Source organism: Syngnathus leptorhynchus, unplaced genomic scaffold, assembly GCF_054491065.1.
Source record: "Syngnathus leptorhynchus isolate UIUO unplaced genomic scaffold, UIUO_Slep HiC_scaffold_46, whole genome shotgun sequence".
Lineage (NCBI taxonomy): Eukaryota > Metazoa > Chordata > Actinopteri > Syngnathiformes > Syngnathidae > Syngnathus > Syngnathus leptorhynchus.
Window position 1 is genome coordinate 552,501 of NW_028232013.1, and position 17,500 is coordinate 570,000.

Consider the following 17,500-nt stretch of genomic DNA (forward strand, 5'->3'; position numbering starts at 1 on the left):
GCCACAGTTATCCAAGTAACTGAGGAGCGATCAAAGGAACCATAACTGATTTAATGAGCCATTCGCAGTTTCGCTGTACGGGCCGTGTGCACTTAGACTTGCATGGCTTAATCTTTGAGACAAGCATATGCTACTGGCAGGATCAACCAGGTAGGAGAGAGGGTGGCTGGGTAGCGCCTCTCGCTCGCCGGCCCGCCGGAGCGGGGGCTCGCGCGACTGTTTTCCGGACGCCGGCCGCGGTTCGCGGGGGCTCTAGGTGGTCTGACGCTGCCGCGGGGTGAGATGGATCGGGCTGGACCCGGCGCAGCCGAAGCCGAGGACGCGGAACCTCGAATGCGACCCTCGCGGACCCCTAAACGAGAGGAGCTGCGCCCGGCCTCGTAAGACACCTCTTCTCCGGTGCTAGGTCGACCCCGACGCCGCTGGCCGCCGCCGCCGCCTTGCCGCTATCCCTCCGCACGTTTGGGGCCGGTGGCGACCCGCAGGACGGCCGACAACTCGCTCGTTTGGCGGGGCGATGCAAGGTTAGGCGAACTGGGCGGTAACTCGGGTTAGTCGAGGGGACTTCGCGGTGGACAGGGGGGTGCGAATCCGGCCGGGCGGCCCTTCGATGGAGCCTGGTGCAGGGACATTCAATGGGATGAGCCGCGCTCGCCGCGGAACCTTCGAGCGCCGCTACTCAGCAAGTAAACGAGAGGGAGCTGCGCCCGGCCTCGTAAGACGCCTCTTCTCCGGTGCGAGCGCCCCGACGCCGCTGGCCGCCGCCGCCGCCTTGCCGCTATCCCGCCGCGCGTTTGGGGAGGGAGGGCGACCCGTAGGACGGCCCGCCGACTACACGACCGTTTGGCAGAGCGAGTGCAAGGTTAGGCGAGCTGGGCGGTAACTCGGGTTAGTCTGGGGAGACTCGCGGTGGACAGGGTGGCGCGAATCCGGCCGGGCGGCCCCATCGATTAAGCATTGGTAGGGAGCCGAGGATGAGCCGTGCGAAGTGGCCTCGGAGGCGGTCCGTGGGGGACGACGGGGGGGGACGGGCGTCGGCCCTCCGGCCCGAGCAGAGAACGTTCGGTCACCCAAGCGGGAATCTGCGCCCCGGCCCGAGTCGGACTCGGTCGGTGCGGCCCGCTGAGGCCCTCAACTATTCCCGTACGCGGGGGTCGGGAGCTGCGGCGCTGCGCCGGCGACTTACCCGCGCGAGGCACGCACTGCGTGCGGCCAGGATGCGGAGTTGGATCGGCGCTGGTTGGGAACCCTCGGGGAACGAAGGCGGACGGCGGCCAGCCGGCGCCGACGAACCCGTCGGGGAGGGGGCTGGTGGCAGGCGCGATCGGCACTATTGCTGACTGCCGGGAGGGAAGCTGCGCCCCGGCCGAGTCAGACTCAGCCGTTGCGGCCCCCCCGAGCCCGCAGCGCGTAGCGCGGAAGCCATACGCCCCCCCGATGCGGAGCGACAGACGCCCCCGCGACCGCGGTTGGTCGGGAAGGCTTTTCGGATAGAGGTCGGACGGTGTGTGTGGACGGCTTCCCGTGGTGCCGCCGCTATCAAGCCGGAGGGTTTGAGAAACGACATTCGCGGAAGGACCGGCGCGGCCGGCGGACGCTCGCACGCGCGGCGCCCGACACTCAGCCGCTCGCTCGGCCTCCGTGGATCGTGGCTAGGTGGGATGGATGCCAAACCGGGTCGTCTCGGTCTCGCCGCAGTACGGTCGCGCCGGGGCCTGCGGGGCGGCGCGGGGAGCGCACGCTCACGCGGCGGCCGGGGCGCTAGAGTGCGACCCGCAGTGGGTAGGAACCGTCCACCCGACGTCGGACGAGCCGAGGCCGATGGGGGCCCTACCAAGGCGGGTCATGAGTGCCAGTCGGTCAGTTGGGTGAGGGGGTACTCGGAGGCCCGCCGGGAGCAGACGGGCGACCGGGGATGGGGGGCGTACGCGGGCGGGCGCCGGGAGAAGACGGCCCGTCCGGGGTCGAATCTCGGCCTGTGTTTTCGGAGCCGGCCGGGCATCACGCTCCCTCCTTGGATGGACAACATTCGTAGTTGACACTTTGTGTCATTTTATCCGAGCGGGCGGGCGCCTCGAGAGGCGGACCGTCCGGGGCGACTCTCGGCCTGTGTTTTCGGAGCCGGCCGGGCCTCACGCTCCCTCCTTGGATGGACAACATTCGTAGTTGACACTTTGTGTCATTTTATCCGAGCGGGCGGGCGCCGCGAGGCGGACCGTCCGGGGCGACTCTCGGCCTGTGTTTTCGGAGCCGGCCGGGCATCACGCTCCCTCCTTGGATGGACAACATTCGTAGTTGACACTTTGTGTCATTTTATCCGAGCGGGCGGGCGCCTCGAGAGGCGGACCGTCCGGGGCGACTCTCGGCCTGTGTTTTCGGAGCCGGCCGGGCCTCACGCTCCCTCCTTGGATGGACAACATTCGTAGTTGACACTTTGTGTCATTTTATCCGAGCAGACGGGCGCCGCGAGGCGGACCGTCCGGGGCGACTCTCGGCCTGTGTTTTCGGAGCCGGCCGGGCATCACGCTCCCTCCTTGGATGGACAACATTCGTAGTTGACACTTTGTGTCATTTTATCCGAGCGGGCGGGCGCCTCGAGAGGCGGACCGTCCGGGGCGACTCTCGGCCTGTGTTTTCGGAGCCGGCCGGGCCTCACGCTCCCTCCTTGGATGGACAACATTCGTAGTTGACACTTTGTGTCATTTTATCCGAGCGGGCGGGCGCCGCGAGGCGGACCGTCCGGGGCGACTCTCGGCCTGTGTTTAAGGAGCCGGCCGGGCATCACGCTCCTTCCTTGGATGGACAACATTCGCAGTTGACACTTTGTGTCATTTTATCCGAGCAGACGGGCGCCGCGAGGCGGACCGTCCGGGGCGACTCTCGGCCTGTGTTTTCGGAGCCGGCCGGGCATCACGCTCCCTCCTTGGATGGACAACATTCGTAGTTGACACTTTGTGTCATTTTATCCGAGCAGACGGGCGCCGCGAGGCGACCGTCCGGGGCGACTCTCGGCCTGTGTTTAAGGAGCCGGCCGGGCATCACGCTCCTTCCTTGGATGGACAACATTCGTAGTTGACACTTTGTGTCATTTTATCCGAGCGGGCGGGCGCCGCGAGGCGGACCGTCCGGGGCGACTCTCGGCCTGTGTTTAAGGAGCCGGCCGGGCATCACGCTCCTTCCTTGGATGGACAACATTCGCAGTTGACACTTTGTGTCATTTTATCCGAGCAGACGGGCGCCGCGAGGCGGACCGTCCGGGGCGACTCTCGGCCTGTGTTTTCGGAGCCGGCCGGGCATCACGCTCCCTCCTTGGATGGACAACATTCGTAGTTGACACTTTGTGTCATTTTATCCGAGCAGACGGGCGCCGCGAGGCGGACCGTCCGGGGCGACTCTCGGCCTGTGTTTAAGGAGCCGGCCGGGCATCACGCTCCTTCCTTGGATGGACAACATTCGCAGTTGACACTTTGTGTCATTTTATCCGAGCAGACGGGCGCCGCGAGGCGGACCGTCCGGGGCGACTCTCGGCCTGTGTTTTCGGAGCCGGCCGGGCATCACGCTCCCTCCTTGGATGGACAACATTCGTAGTTGACACTTTGTGTCATTTTATCCGAGCAGACGGGCGCCGCGAGGCGGACCGTCCGGGGCGACTCTCGGCCTGTGTTTAAGGAGCCGGCCGGGCATCACGCTCCTTCCTTGGATGGACAACATTCGCAGTTGACACTTTGTGTCATTTTGTTCGGCCTGTGTTTAAGGAGGCGGCCGTCCTCCACTCGGTCCGTGTTTAAGGAGCGACACTCGCGCTCCGGTTCGGCCTGTATTTAGGGAGGCGGCCGTCCTCCCCTTGGTCTGTGTTAAGGGCGACACTCGGTCCATGTTTGAGGAGCCTGGCCCTGACGCTCCTCTCCGGCCTGTGTTTAAGGAGGCGGCCGTCCTCCCCTTGGTCTGTGTTAAGGGCGACACTCGGTCCATGTTTGAGGAGCCTGGCCCTGACGCTCCTCTCCGGCCTGTGTTTAAGGAGGCGGCCGTCCTCCCCTTGGTCTGTGTTAAGGGCGACACTCGGTCCATGTTTGAGGAGCCTGGCCCTGACGCTCCTCTCCGGCCTGTGTTTAAGGAGGCGGCCGTCCTCCCCTTGGTCTGTGTTAAGGGCGACACTCGGTCCGTGTTTAAGGAGCGGCCCTCGCGCTCCGGTTCGGCCTGTATTTAGGGAGGCGGCCGTCCTCCGCTTGGTCTGTGTTAAGGGCGACACTCGGTCCGTGTTTAAGGAGCCGGCCCTGACGCTCCTCTTCGGCCTGTGTTTAAGGAGGCGGCCGTCCTCCACTTCCTTCCATGCACCACCACATTCGCAGTTGACACTTTGCCATTTTTTCAGAGAGGTGACACTTAGTCGTTTTTTCGAAAGTTGACACTTAGTCGTTTTTTCGAAAGTTGACACTTTGCCGTTTTTTCAGAGAGGCGACACTTAGTCGTTTTTTCGAAAGTTGACACTTAGCCGTTTTTTCGAAAGTTGACACTTAGCCGTTTTTTCGAAAGTTGACACTTAGCCGTTTTTTCGAAAGTTGACACTTAGTCACTTTTTCGCCACAGTGACACCTCCAGCGCGTGCCACGGCGCTTTTCAGGTCTTCTATCCGACCTTGTGCTGTCGAGGACGGCGTGTCCGACGCCGTGGGGAGACCAGCACCATCTCCTCCATACTCGTAAACGGGGTGCTTTGGAAAACGGGGGGAAAGTCGATGAGTACACTGACTACTGGGACCATTTCATTGTACTCTGGCGCACCTGAAGACCAAAAAAGGTACTGCACCTTAGCCCGGGTACCTCACCCCCTGGTACCTCGAGGAGAACTTAGAAAAATTTCGACAAATTTTTGGTGAGCTCCAGGGAGAGAGGCTGATTTTTCGCTTTTTGAGGCCGACCGCCGAACCGGCGCGGGGCGGACTCACAAGCCCCGCAGAGCCGTGGGCACTTAGTCGTTTTTTCAGAGAGGCGACACTTAGTCGTTTTTTCAGAGGCGACACTTAGTCGTTTTTTCGAAAGTTGACACTTAGCCGTTTTTTCGAAAGTCGACACTTAGCCGTTTTTTTGGAAAGTTGACACTTAGTCGTTTTTTCGAAAGTTGACACTTAGTCGTTTTTTCGCCACAATTGGCTCTGAGCTCCAGGGGGAGAGCCTGGTTTTGCCTTATTTCAGGCCGGCTGGGGAACCGGCGCGGGTCGGATGCACGAGCCCGGCAGAGCCGTGGGCACTTAGAAAATTTTCGCCGATTAAGCTGGGACCTCCAGGCGGAGACCGGCATTCCTCGTCCTCGGGGTTCGACCCAGGAACCGGCGCTGGGCAGACGCCGTAGCCACGCAGAGCCGTGGGCACTTAGAAAATATTCGCCAAGTTGGCTCTGAGCTCCAGGCGGAGAGGCTGGTTTTGCCTTATTTCAGGCCGGCTGGGGAACCGGCGCGGGTCGGATGCACGAGCCCGCAGAGCCGTGGGCACTTTGCCATTTTCTCAGAGTCGACACTTAGTCGTTTTTTCAGAGAGGCGACACTCTGTCGTTTTTTCGAAAGTTGACACTTTGCCGTTTTTTCAGAGAGGCGACACTTAGCCGTTTTTTCGAAAGTTGACACTTAGTCGTTTTTTCGCCGATTTTGCTGGGACCTCCAGGCGAGGACCGGCGTTTTTCGTCTTCCGGGTCCGACCCGGGAACCAGCGCCGAGCGGACACATTCGCTCGCTAGTGCCGTTGGCACTTAGAAAATTTTTCGTTTGTCATGAGCTCCGGGCGAGGACCGGCGTTTTTCGTCTTCCGGGTTCGACCCGGGAACCAGCGCCGAGCGGACACATTCGCTCGCTAGTGCCGTTGGCACTTAGAAAATTTTTCGTTTGTCATGAGCTCCGGGCGGAGACCGGCGTTTTTCGTCTTCCGGGTTCGACCCGGGAACCAGCGCCGAGCGGACACATTCGCTCGCTAGTGCCGTTGGCACTTAGAAAATTTTTCGTTTGTCATGAGCTCCGGGCGGAGACCGGCGTTTTTCGTCTTCCGGGTTCGACCCGGGAACCAGCGCCGAGCGGACACATTCGCTCGCTAGTGCCGTTGGCACTTAGAAAATTTTTCGTTTGTCATGAGCTCCGGGCGGAGAGCGGCGTTTTTCGTCTTCCGGGTTCGACCCGGGAACCAGCGCCGAGCGGACACATTCGCTCGCTAGTGCCGTTGGCACTTAGAAAATTTTTCGTTTGTCATGAGCTCCGGGCGGAGACCGGCGTTTTTCGTCTTCCGGGTTCGACCCGGGAACCAGCGCCGAGCGGACACATTCGCTCGCTAGTGCCGTTGGCACTTAGAAAATTTTTCGTTTGTCATGAGCTCCGGGCGGAGACCGGCGTTTTTCGTCTTCCGGGTTCGACCCGGGAACCAGCGCCGAGCGGACACATTCGCTCGCTAGTGCCGTTGGCACTTAGAAAATTTTTCGTTTGTCATGAGCTCCGGGCGGAGAGCGGCGTTTTTCGTCTTCCGGGTTCGACCCGGGAACCAGCGCCGAGCGGACACATTCGCTCGCTAGTGCCGTTGGCACTTAGAAAATTTTTCGTTTGTCATGAGCTCCGGGCGGAGAGCGGCGTTTTTCGTCTTCCGGGTTCGACCCGGGAACCAGCGCCGAGCGGACACATTCGCTCGCTAGTGCCGTTGGCACTTAGAAAATTTTTCGTTTGTCATGAGCTCCGGGCGGAGACCGGCGTTTTTCGTCTTCCGGGTTCGACCCGGGAACCAGCGCCGAGCGGACACATTCGCTCGCTAGTGCCGTTGGCACTTAGAAAATTTTTCGTTTGTCATGAGCTCCGGGCGGAGACCGGCGTTTTTCGTCTTCCGGGTTCGACCCGGGAACCAGCGCCGAGCGGACACATTCGCTCGCTAGTGCCGTTGGCACTTAGAAAATTTTTCGTTTGTCATGAGCTCCGGGCGGAGAGCGGCGTTTTTCGTCTTCCGGGTTCGACCCGGGAACCAGCGCCGAGCGGACACATTCGCTCGCTAGTGCCGTTGGCACTTAGAAAATTTTTCGTTTGTCATGAGCTCCGGGCGGAGACCGGCGTTTTTCGTCTTCCGGGTTCGACCCGGGAACCAGCGCCGAGCGGACACATTCGCTCGCTAGTGCCGTTGGCACTTAGAAAATTTTTCGTTTGTCATGAGCTCCGGGCGGAGACCGGCGTTTTTCGTCTTCCGGGTTCGACCCGGGAACCAGCGCCGAGCGGACACATTCGCTCGCTAGTGCCGTTGGCACTTAGAAAATTTTTCGTTTGTCATGAGCTCCGGGCGAGGACCGGCGTTTTTCGTCTTCCGGGTTCGACCCGGGAACCAGCGCCGAGCGGACACATTCGCTCGCTAGTGCCGTTGGCACTTAGAAAATTTTTCGTTTGTCATGAGCTCCGGGCGGAGACCGGCATTTTTCGTCATTCGAGGCCGACGGGGGAACCAGCCGGAGCGGACACGTTTGCTCGGAAGAGCCGTTGGCACTTAGAAAAAATTCCGTGTCTCGTGAGCTCCAGGGGGGACAGGCTGGTTTTATTCATCCGTAGCCGACATGGGAACCAGCGCGGAGCGGATTGGTGTTGCGCTGCCATATACCTCATCTCTCTCAGGAGTCCCCCCCTTATACGTGCCGATGGTGTTTTGGAAAACGGGGGGTAACTGGATGAGTACACTGACTAGGGGGACCAGTACACTAGCGAGTGGGACCAGTACACTGACTAGTGGGACCAACACACTATGAGCGCCTGGTACCTAAAATGGAAGTATAGAGGCCGAATTTCGGGCAAGATCACGCCGGGTTAGGCTTCCAGGACCTCGGCTAAGCAATTTTAACGGGTCGCCCGGTTCTTTTTTGATCCAGCCCGGTTCTTTTTTTATCCAGCCTGGTTCTTTTTACACTTCCAGCTGGAGCTCGGGAGCGGCTTTTTGCACAAGATCACGCCGTGTTAGGCTTCCAGGACCTCGGCTAAGCAATTTTAACGGGTCGCCCGGTTCTTTTTTGATCCAGCCCGGTTCTTTTTTTTATCCAGCCTGGTTCTTTTTACACTTCCAGCTGGAGCTCGGGAGCGGCTTTTTGCACAAGATCACGCCGTGTTAGGCTTCCAGGACCTCGGCTAAGCAATTTTAACGGGTCGCCCGGTTCTTTTTTTTATCCATCCCGGTTCTTTTTTTATCCAGCCCGGTTCTTTTTACACTTCCAGCTGAAGCTCGGGAGCGGCTTTTTGCACAAGAACACGCCGTGTTAGGCTTCCAGGACCTCGGCTAAGCAATTTTAACGGGTCGCCCGGTTCTTTTTTGATCCAGCCCGGTTCTTTTTTTTATCCAGCCCGGTTCTTTTTACACTTCCAGCTGGAGCTCGGGAGCGGCTTTTTGCACAAGATCACGCCGGGTTAGGCTTCCAGGACCTCGGCTAAGCAATTTTAACGGGTCGCCCGGTTCTTTTTTGATCCAGCCCGGTTCTTTTTTTTATCCAGCCTGGTTCTTTTTACACTTCCAGCTGGAGCTCGGGAGCGGCTATTTGCACAAGATCACGCCGTGTTAGGCTTCCAGGACCTCGGCTAAGCAATTTTAACGGGTCGCCCGGTTCTTTTTTGATCCAGCCCGGTTCTTTTTTTTATCCAGCCCGGTTCTTTTTACACTTCCAGCTGGAGCTCGGGAGCGGCTTTTTGCACAAGATCACGCCGGGTTAGGCTTCCAGGACCTCGGCTAAGCAATTTTAACGGGTCGCCCGGTTCTTTTTTGATCCAGCCCGGTTCTTTTTTTTATCCAGCCCGGTTCTTTTTACACTTCCAGCTGGAGCTCGGGAGCGGCTTTTTGCACAAGATCACGCCGTGTTAGGCTTCCAGGACCTCGGCTAAGCAATTTTAACGGGTCGCCCGGTTCTTTTTTGATCCAGCCCGGTTCTTTTTTTTATCCAGCCCGGTTCTTTTTACACTTCCAGCTGGAGCTCGGGAGCGGCTTTTTGCACAAGATCACGCCGGGTTAGGCTTCCAGGACCTCGGCTAAGCAATTTTAACGGGTCGCCCGGTTCTTTTTTGATCCAGCCCGGTTCTTTTTTTATCCAGCCCGGTTCTTTTTACACTTCCAGCTGGAGCTCGGGAGCGGCTTTTTGCACAAGATCACGCCGTGTTAGGCTTCCAGGACCTCGGCTAAGCAATTTTAACGGGTCGCCCGGTTCTTTTTTGATCCAGCCCGGTTCTTTTTTTTATCCAGCCCGGTTCTTTTTACACTTCCAGCTGGAGCTCGGGAGCGGCTTTTTGCACAAGATCACGCCGGGTTAGGCTTCCAGGACCTCGGCTAAGCAATTTTAACGGGTCGCCCGGTTCTTTTTTGATCCAGCCCGGTTCTTTTTTTATCCAGCCCGGTTCTTTTTACACTTCCAGCTGGAGCTCGGGAGCGGCTTTTTGCACAAGATCACGCCGTGTTAGGCTTCCAGGACCTCGGCTAAGCAATTTTAACGGGTCGCCCGGTTCTTTTTTTGATCCAGCCCGGTTCTTTTTTTATCCAGCCCGGTTCTTTTTACACTTCCAGCTGGAGCTCGGGAGCGGCTTTTTGCACAAGATCACGCCGGGTTAGGCTTCCAGGACCTCGGCTAAGCAATTTTAACGGGTCGCCCGGTTCTTTTTTTTTATCCAGCCCGGTTCTTTTTTGATCCAGCCCGGTTCTTTTTACACTTCCAGCTGGAGCTCGGGAGCGGCTTTTTGCACAAGATCACGCCGTGTTAGGCTTCCAGGACCTCGGCTAAGCAATTTTAACGGGTCGCCCGGTTCTTTTTTTGATCCAGCCCGGTTCTTTTTTTATCCAGCCCGGTTCTTTTTACACTTCCAGCTGGAGCTCGGGAGCGGCTTTTTGCACAAGATCACGCCGGGTTAGGCTTCCAGGACCTCGGCTAAGCAATTTTAACGGGCCGCCCGGTTCTTTTTTTTATCCAGCCCGGTTCTTTTTTGATCCAGCCCGGTTCTTTTTACACTTCCAGCTGGAGCTCGGGAGCGGCTTTTTGCACAAGATCACGCCGTGTTAGGCTTCCAGGACCTCGGCTAAGCAATTTTAACGGGCCGCCCGGTTCTTTTTTGATCCAGCCCGGTTCTTTTTTTATCCAGCCCGGTTCTTTTTACACTTCCAGCTGGAGCTCGGGAGCGGCTTTTTGCACAAGATCACGCCGTGTTAGGCTTCCAGGACCTCGGCTAAGCAATTTTAACGGGTCGCCCGGTTCTTTTTTGATCCAGCCCGGTTCTTTTTTTATCCAGCCCGGTTCTTTTTACACTTCCAGCTGGAGCTCGGGAGCGGCTTTTTGCACAAGATCACGCCGTGTTAGGCTTCCAGGACCTCGGCTAAGCAATTTTAACGGGTCGCCCGGTTCTTTTTTGATCCAGCCCGGTTCTTTTTTTTATCCAGCCCGGTTCTTTTTACACTTCCAGCTGGAGCTCGGGAGCGGCTTTTTGCACAAGATCACGCCGGGTTAGGCTTCCAGGACCTCGGCTAAGCAATTTTAACGGGTCGCCCGGTTCTTTTTTGATCCAGCCCGGTTCTTTTTTTATCCAGCCCGGTTCTTTTTACACTTCCAGCTGGAGCTCGGGAGCGGCTTTTTGCACAAGATCACGCCGTGTTAGGCTTCCAGGACCTCGGCTAAGCAATTTTAACGGGTCGCCCGGTTCTTTTTTTGATCCAGCCCGGTTCTTTTTTTATCCAGCCCGGTTCTTTTTACACTTCCAGCTGGAGCTCGGGAGCGGCTTTTTGCACAAGATCACGCCGGGTTAGGCTTCCAGGACCTCGGCTAAGCAATTTTAACGGGTCGCCCGGTTCTTTTTTTTTATCCAGCCCGGTTCTTTTTTGATCCAGCCCGGTTCTTTTTACACTTCCAGCTGGAGCTCGGGAGCGGCTTTTTGCACAAGATCACGCCGTGTTAGGCTTCCAGGACCTCGGCTAAGCAATTTTAACGGGTCGCCCGGTTCTTTTTTTGATCCAGCCCGGTTCTTTTTTTATCCAGCCCGGTTCTTTTTACACTTCCAGCTGGAGCTCGGGAGCGGCTTTTTGCACAAGATCACGCCGGGTTAGGCTTCCAGGACCTCGGCTAAGCAATTTTAACGGGCCGCCCGGTTCTTTTTTTTATCCAGCCCGGTTCTTTTTTGATCCAGCCCGGTTCTTTTTACACTTCCAGCTGGAGCTCGGGAGCGGCTTTTTGCACAAGATCACGCCGTGTTAGGCTTCCAGGACCTCGGCTAAGCAATTTTAACGGGCCGCCCGGTTCTTTTTTGATCCAGCCCGGTTCTTTTTTTATCCAGCCCGGTTCTTTTTACACTTCCAGCTGGAGCTCGGGAGCGGCTTTTTGCACAAGATCACGCCGTGTTAGGCTTCCAGGACCTCGGCTAAGCAATTTTAACGGGTCGCCCGGTTCTTTTTTGATCCAGCCCGGTTCTTTTTTTTATCCAGCCTGGTTCTTTTTACACTTCCAGCTGGAGCTCGGGAGCGGCTTTTTGCACAAGAACACGCCGTGTTAGGCTTCCAGGACCTCGGCTAAGCAATTTTAACGGGTCGCCCGGTTCTTTTTTGATCCAGCCCGGTTCTTTTTCCACTTCCAGCTGGAGCTCAGCAGCGGCTTTTTGCACAAGATCACGCCGGGTTAGGCTTCCAGGACCTCGGCTAAGCACTTCTAACGGGTCGCCCGGTTCTTTTTTTGAACCAGCCCGGTTCTTTTTACACTTCCAGCTGGAGCTCAGCAGCGGCTTTTTGCACAAGATCACGCCGGGTTAGGGTTCCAGGACCTCGGCTAAGCAATTTTAACGGGCCGCCCGGTTCTTTTTTTGATCCAGCCCGGTTCTTTTTACACTTCCAGCTGGAGCTCAGCAGCGGCTTTTTGCACAAGATCACGCCGGGTTAGGCTTCCAGGACCTCGGCTAAGCACTTCTAACGGGCCCTGGTCCACCCCTGCCAGCGCATTTCAAAACTTGGCATTAATTTCGACCTAAGAGACGAAGTCTGATTTTTTTCTACCACTTGGGCGGCCTTTTTGCACCCAGAACACCCGCACCGGCACCATAAATTCGAAGGGTGCCGAGTGCGTCGGCGCAGATTCTGCGACGGAGTGACACTTCCCTCTTGTGGACATTCGGCGGTAGGTGAAATGCGCACTCGGTCTTCTCTTTTCTTTTCCTTCCAGTGAAACTTTGGCAACATTCTGCGAGCTGCTGGCTTCCAGAACCTCGGCCAAGCAGGTGGAGGATTTTTTTCCACTTCCAGCTGGAGGTGAGGAGGGACTTTTTGGGCAAGATCACGCCGACTTAGCAAGCAAGGTGGAAGTGCCAGCATGCAGTGGCTGGAAGTGTGGATGTGGAGCTCCAGCACCCTCCCTGCCTATGGAAGTGTGGAGCTCCAGCACCCTCCCTGCCTATGGAAGTGTGGAGCTCCAGCACCCTCCCTGCCTATGGAAGTGTGGAGCTCCAGCACCCTCCCTGCCTATGGAAGTGTGGAGCTCCAGCACCCTCCCTGCCTATGGAAGTGTGGAGCTCCAGCACCCTCCCTGCCTATGGAAGTGTGGAGCTCCAGCACCCTCCCTGCCTATGGAAGTGTGGAGCTCCAGCACCCTCCCTGCCTATGGAAGTGTGGAGCTCCAGCACCCTCCCTGCCTATGGAAGTGTGGAGCTCCAGCACCCTCCCTGCCTATGGAAGTGTGGAGCTCCAGCACCCTCCCTGCCTATGGAAGTGTGGAGCTCCAGCACCCTCCCTGCCTATGGAAGTGTGGAGCTCCAGCACCCTCCCTGCCTATGGAAGTGTGGAGCTCCAGCACCCTCCCTGCCTATGGAAGTGTGGAGCTCCAGCACCCTCCCTGCCTATGGAAGTGTGGAGCTCCAGCACCCTCCCTGCCTATGGAAGTGTGGAGCTCCAGCACCCTCCCTGCCTATGGAAGTGTGGAGCTCCAGCACCCTCCCTGCCTATGGAAGTGTGGAGCTCCAGCACCCTCCCTGCCTATGGAAGTGTGGAGCTCCAGCACCCTCCCTGCCTATGGAAGTGTGGAGCTCCAGCACCCTCCCTGCCTATGGAAGTGTGGAGCTCCAGCACCCTCCCTGCCTATGGAAGTGTGGAGCTCCAGCACCCTCCCTGCCTATGGAAGTGTGGAGCTCCAGCACCCTCCCTGCCTATGGAAGTGTGGAGCTCCAGCACCCTCCCTGCCTATGGAAGAGCCACCTCCGCGGGCATGCTGCTCAACCACGCCGGCCCAGAGTTCCAGCCGCTCGGCTACACTCTCTCACAAGCCCCGCCTGGAGCTCCCCAGCCCACCCCTGGTACCTCAACTACCGAGGCCAGCCGCTCGACCAGGCCGGCCCAGAGTTCCAGCCGCTCGGCTTCACTCTCTCACAAGCCCCGCCTGGAGCTCCCCAGCCCGCCCCTGGTACCTCAACTACCGAGGCCAGCCGCTCGACCAGGCCGGCCGAGAGTTCCAGCCGCTCGGCTTCACTCTCTCACAAGACCCGCCTGGAGCTCCCCGCCCCACCCCTGGTACCTCAACTACCGAGGCCAGCCGCTCGACCACGCCGGCGCAGAGTTCCAGCCGCTCGGATAAGCTCTGTCACTCACCCGCCGCGCAGCCACCGGTAACGGGGAAATGTCGCCGCCTGGCGGACACGCCGTTGTAAATGAATGGGCTTTCGCACTTAGTGCAATTTTCGCCAACTCTCTGACTGGAGCTATGGAAGTATGGAGCTATGGAGCCACCAGCCACCCAGGCTGGAGCTATGGAGCCATGGAGCTCTGGTGCTATGGAGCTCTGGAGGTATGGAGCTATGGAGCTATGGAGCTATGGAGCTATGGAGCCCTGGAGCTCTGGAGGTATGGAGCTATGGTGCTATGGAGCTCTGAAGCCATGGAGCTCTGGTGCTATGGAGCTCTGGAGCTCTGGAGGTATGGAGCTCTGGAGGTATGGAGCTATGGAGCCCTGGAGCCCTGGAGCTATGGAGCCCTGGAGCTATGGAGCCCTGGAGCCCTGGAGCTATGGAGCCCTGGAGCTATGGAGCTATGGAGCCCTGGAGCTATGGAGCTATGGAGCTCTGGTGCTATGGAGCTATGGAGCTCTGGTGCTATGGAGCTATGGAGCTCTGGTGCTATGGAGCTATGGAGCTCTGGTGCTATGGAGCTATGGAGCTCTGGTGCTATGGAGCTATGGAGCTCTGGTGCTATGGAGCTATGGAGCTCTGGTGCTATGGAGCTATGGAGCTCTGGTGCTATGGAGCTATGGAGCTCTGGTGCTATGGAGCTATGGAGCTATGGAGCTCTGGTGCTATGGAGCTATGGAGCTCTGGTGCTATGGAGCTATGGAGCTCTGGTGCTATGGAGCTATGGAGCTCTGGTGCTATGGAGCTCTGGTGCTATGGAGCTATGGAGCTCTGGTGCTATGGAGCTCTGGAGCTCTGGAGGTATGGAGCTATGGAGCCACCAGCCAGCACCCTCCGTGGCTGGATCAATGGAAGTGTTTTAGGTACCAGGCAGCCAAAGGGCCGAGGCCTCACGCTCGACCACGCCGGCGCAGAGTTCCAGCCGCTCGGATAAGCTCTGTCACTCACCCGCCGCGCAGCCACCGGTAACGGGGAAATGTCGCCGCCTTGTGGACACGCCGTTGTAAATGAATGGGCTTTCGCACTTAGTGCAATTTTAGCACACTCTCTGACTGGAGCTATGGAAGTATGGAGCTATGGAGCCACCAGCCACCCAGGCTGGAGCTATGGAGCTATGGAGCTCTGGTGCTATGGAGCTATGGAGCTCTGGTGCTATGGAGCTATGGAGCTCTGGTGCTATGGAGCTATGGAGCTCTGGTGCTATGGAGCTATGGAGCTCTGGTGCTATGGAGCTATGGAGCTCTGGTGCTATGGAGCTATGGAGCTCTGGTGCTATGGAGCTATGGAGCTCTGGTGCTATGGAGCTATGGAGCTCTGGTGCTATGGAGCTATGGAGCTCTGGTGCTATGGAGCTATGGAGCTCTGGTGCTATGGAGCTATGGAGCTCTGGTGCTATGGAGCTATGGAGCTCTGGTGCTATGGAGCTATGGAGCTATGGAGCTCTGGTATTATGGAGCTCTGGTGCTATGGAGCTATGGAGCTCTGGTGCTATGGAGCTCTGGAGCTCTGGAGGTATGGAGCTATGGAGGTATGGAGCCACCAGCCAGCACCCTCCGAGGCTGGATCAATGGAAGTGTTTTAGGTACCAGGCAGCCAAAGGGCCGAGGCCTCACGCTCGACCACGCCGGCGCAGAGTTCCAGCCGCTCGGATAAGCTCTGTCACTCACCCGCCGCGCAGCCACCGGTAACGGGGAAATGTCGCCGCCTTGTGGACACGCCGTTGTAAATGAATGGGCTTTCGCACTTAGTGCAATTTTCGCCAGCTCCGTGGCTGCAAGTATGGAGCTATGGAGCCACCAGCCAGCCAGGCTGGAGCTATGGAAGTATGGAGCCATGGAGCTCCGGAGCTATGGAAGTATGGAGCTATGGAGCTATGGAGCTATGGAGCTCTGGAGCTCTGGAGCTCTGGAGCTATGGAGCTATGGAGCCCTGGAGCTATGGAGCTATGGAGCCCTGGTGCTATGGAGCTATGGAGCTCTGGTGCTATGGAGCTATGGAGCTCTGGTGCTATGGAGCTATGGAGCTCTGGTGCTATGGAGCTATGGAGCTCTGGTGCTATGGAGCTATGGAGCTCTGGTGCTATGGAGCTATGGAGCTCTGGTGCTATGGAGCTATGGAGCTATGGAGCTCTGGTATTATGGAGCTCTGGTGCTATGGAGCTATGGAGCTCTGGTGCTATGGAGCTCTGGAGCTCTGGAGGTATGGAGCTATGGAGGTATGGAGCCACCAGCCAGCACCCTCCGAGGCTGGATCAATGGAAGTGTTTTAGGTACCAGGCAGCCAAAGGGCCGAGGCCTCACGCTCGACCACGCCGGCGCAGAGTTCCAGCCGCTCGGATAAGCTCTGTCACTCACCCGCCGCGCAGCCACCGGTAACGGGGAAATGTCGCCGCCTTGTGGACACGCCGTTGTAAATGAATGGGCTTTCGCACTTAGTGCAATTTTCGCCAGCTCCGTGGCTGCAAGTATGGAGCTATGGAGCCACCAGCCAGCCAGGCTGGAGCTATGGAAGTATGGAGCCATGGAGCTCCGGAGCTATGGAAGTATGGAGCTATGGAGCTATGGAGCTATGGAGCTCTGGAGCTCTGGAGCTCTGGAGCTATGGAGCTATGGAGCCCTGGAGCTATGGAGCTATGGAGCCCTGGTGCTATGGAGCTATGGAGCTCTGGTGCTATGGAGCTATGGAGCTCTGGTGCTATGGAGCTATGGAGCTCTGGTGCTATGGAGCTATGGAGCTCTGGTGCTATGGAGCTATGGAGCTCTGGTGCTATGGAGCTATGGAGCTCTGGTGCTATGGAGCTATGGAGCTCTGGTGCTATGGAGCTATGGAGCTCTGGTGCTATGGAGCTATGGAGCTCTGGTGCTATGGAGCTATGGAGCTCTGGTGCTATGGAGCTATGGAGCTCTGGTGCTATGGAGCTATGGAGCTCTGGTGCTATGGAGCTCTGGAGCTCTGGAGGTATGGAGCCACCAGCCAGCACCCTCCGTGGCTGGATCAATGGAAGTGTTTTAGGTACCAGGCAGCCAAAGGGCCGAGGCCTCACGCTCGACCACGCCGGCGCAGAGTTCCAGCCGCTCGGATAAGCTCTGTCACTCACCCGCCGCGCAGCCACCGGTAACGGGGAAATGTCGCCGCCTGGCGGACACGCCGTTGTAAATGAATGGGCTTTCGCACTTAGTGCAATTTTAGCCAACTCCGTGGCTGCAAGTATGGAAGTATGGAGCTATGGAGCCACCAGCCAGCACCCTCCGCGGCTGGAGCTATGGAAGTATGGAGCTATGGAGCTATGGAAGTATGGGGCTATGGAAGTATGGAGCTATGGAGCTCCGGGGCTATGGAGCTATGGAGCTCCGGGGCTATGGAGCTCCGGGGCTATGGAGCTATGGAGCTCCGGGGCTATGGAGCTCCGGGGCTATGGAGCTCCGGGGCTATGGAGCTATGGAGCTCCGGGGCTATGGAGCTCCGGGGCTATGGAGCTATGGAGCTCCGGGGCTATGGAGCTATGGAGCTCCGGGGCTATGGAGCTCTGGAGCTATGGAAGTATGGATGATCCAGCACCCTCCGTGGCTGACCGCTGGTGCTCGGGGCCGGTGAACTCGGCACCCGCCTTCGGCGGGTGCCTCGGTGACCGCCGTCGCTTGGGGCCAGTGAACTCGGCACCCGCCTTCGGCGGGTGCCTCGGTGACCGGTTGTCGCTTGGGGCCAGTGAACTCGGCACCCGCCTTCGGCGGGTGCCTCGGTGACCGGTTGTCGCTTGGGGCCGGTGAACTCGGCACCCGCCTTCGGCGGGTGCCTCGGTGACCGGTTGTCGCTTGGGGCCGGTGAACTCGGCACCCGCCTTCGGCGGGTGCCTCGGTGACCGGTTGTCGCTTGGGGCCGGTG

The 17,500-nt window shown here is 58.4% G+C and overlaps 1 non-coding gene across 1 annotated transcript in view; it reads right to left on the reverse strand.

Moving 5' to 3' along the window:
- Nucleotides 1-153, reverse strand: part of LOC147038635 (18S ribosomal RNA) — a 1,907-nt gene extending 1,754 nt beyond the window's left edge. The window contains exon 1 of the ribosomal RNA XR_015063790.1: nucleotides 1-153. This exon is cut by the window's left edge and continues 1,754 nt beyond it. This is a non-coding gene — a ribosomal RNA (18S ribosomal RNA).
- Nucleotides 154-17,500: the final 17,347 nt, after the last annotated feature.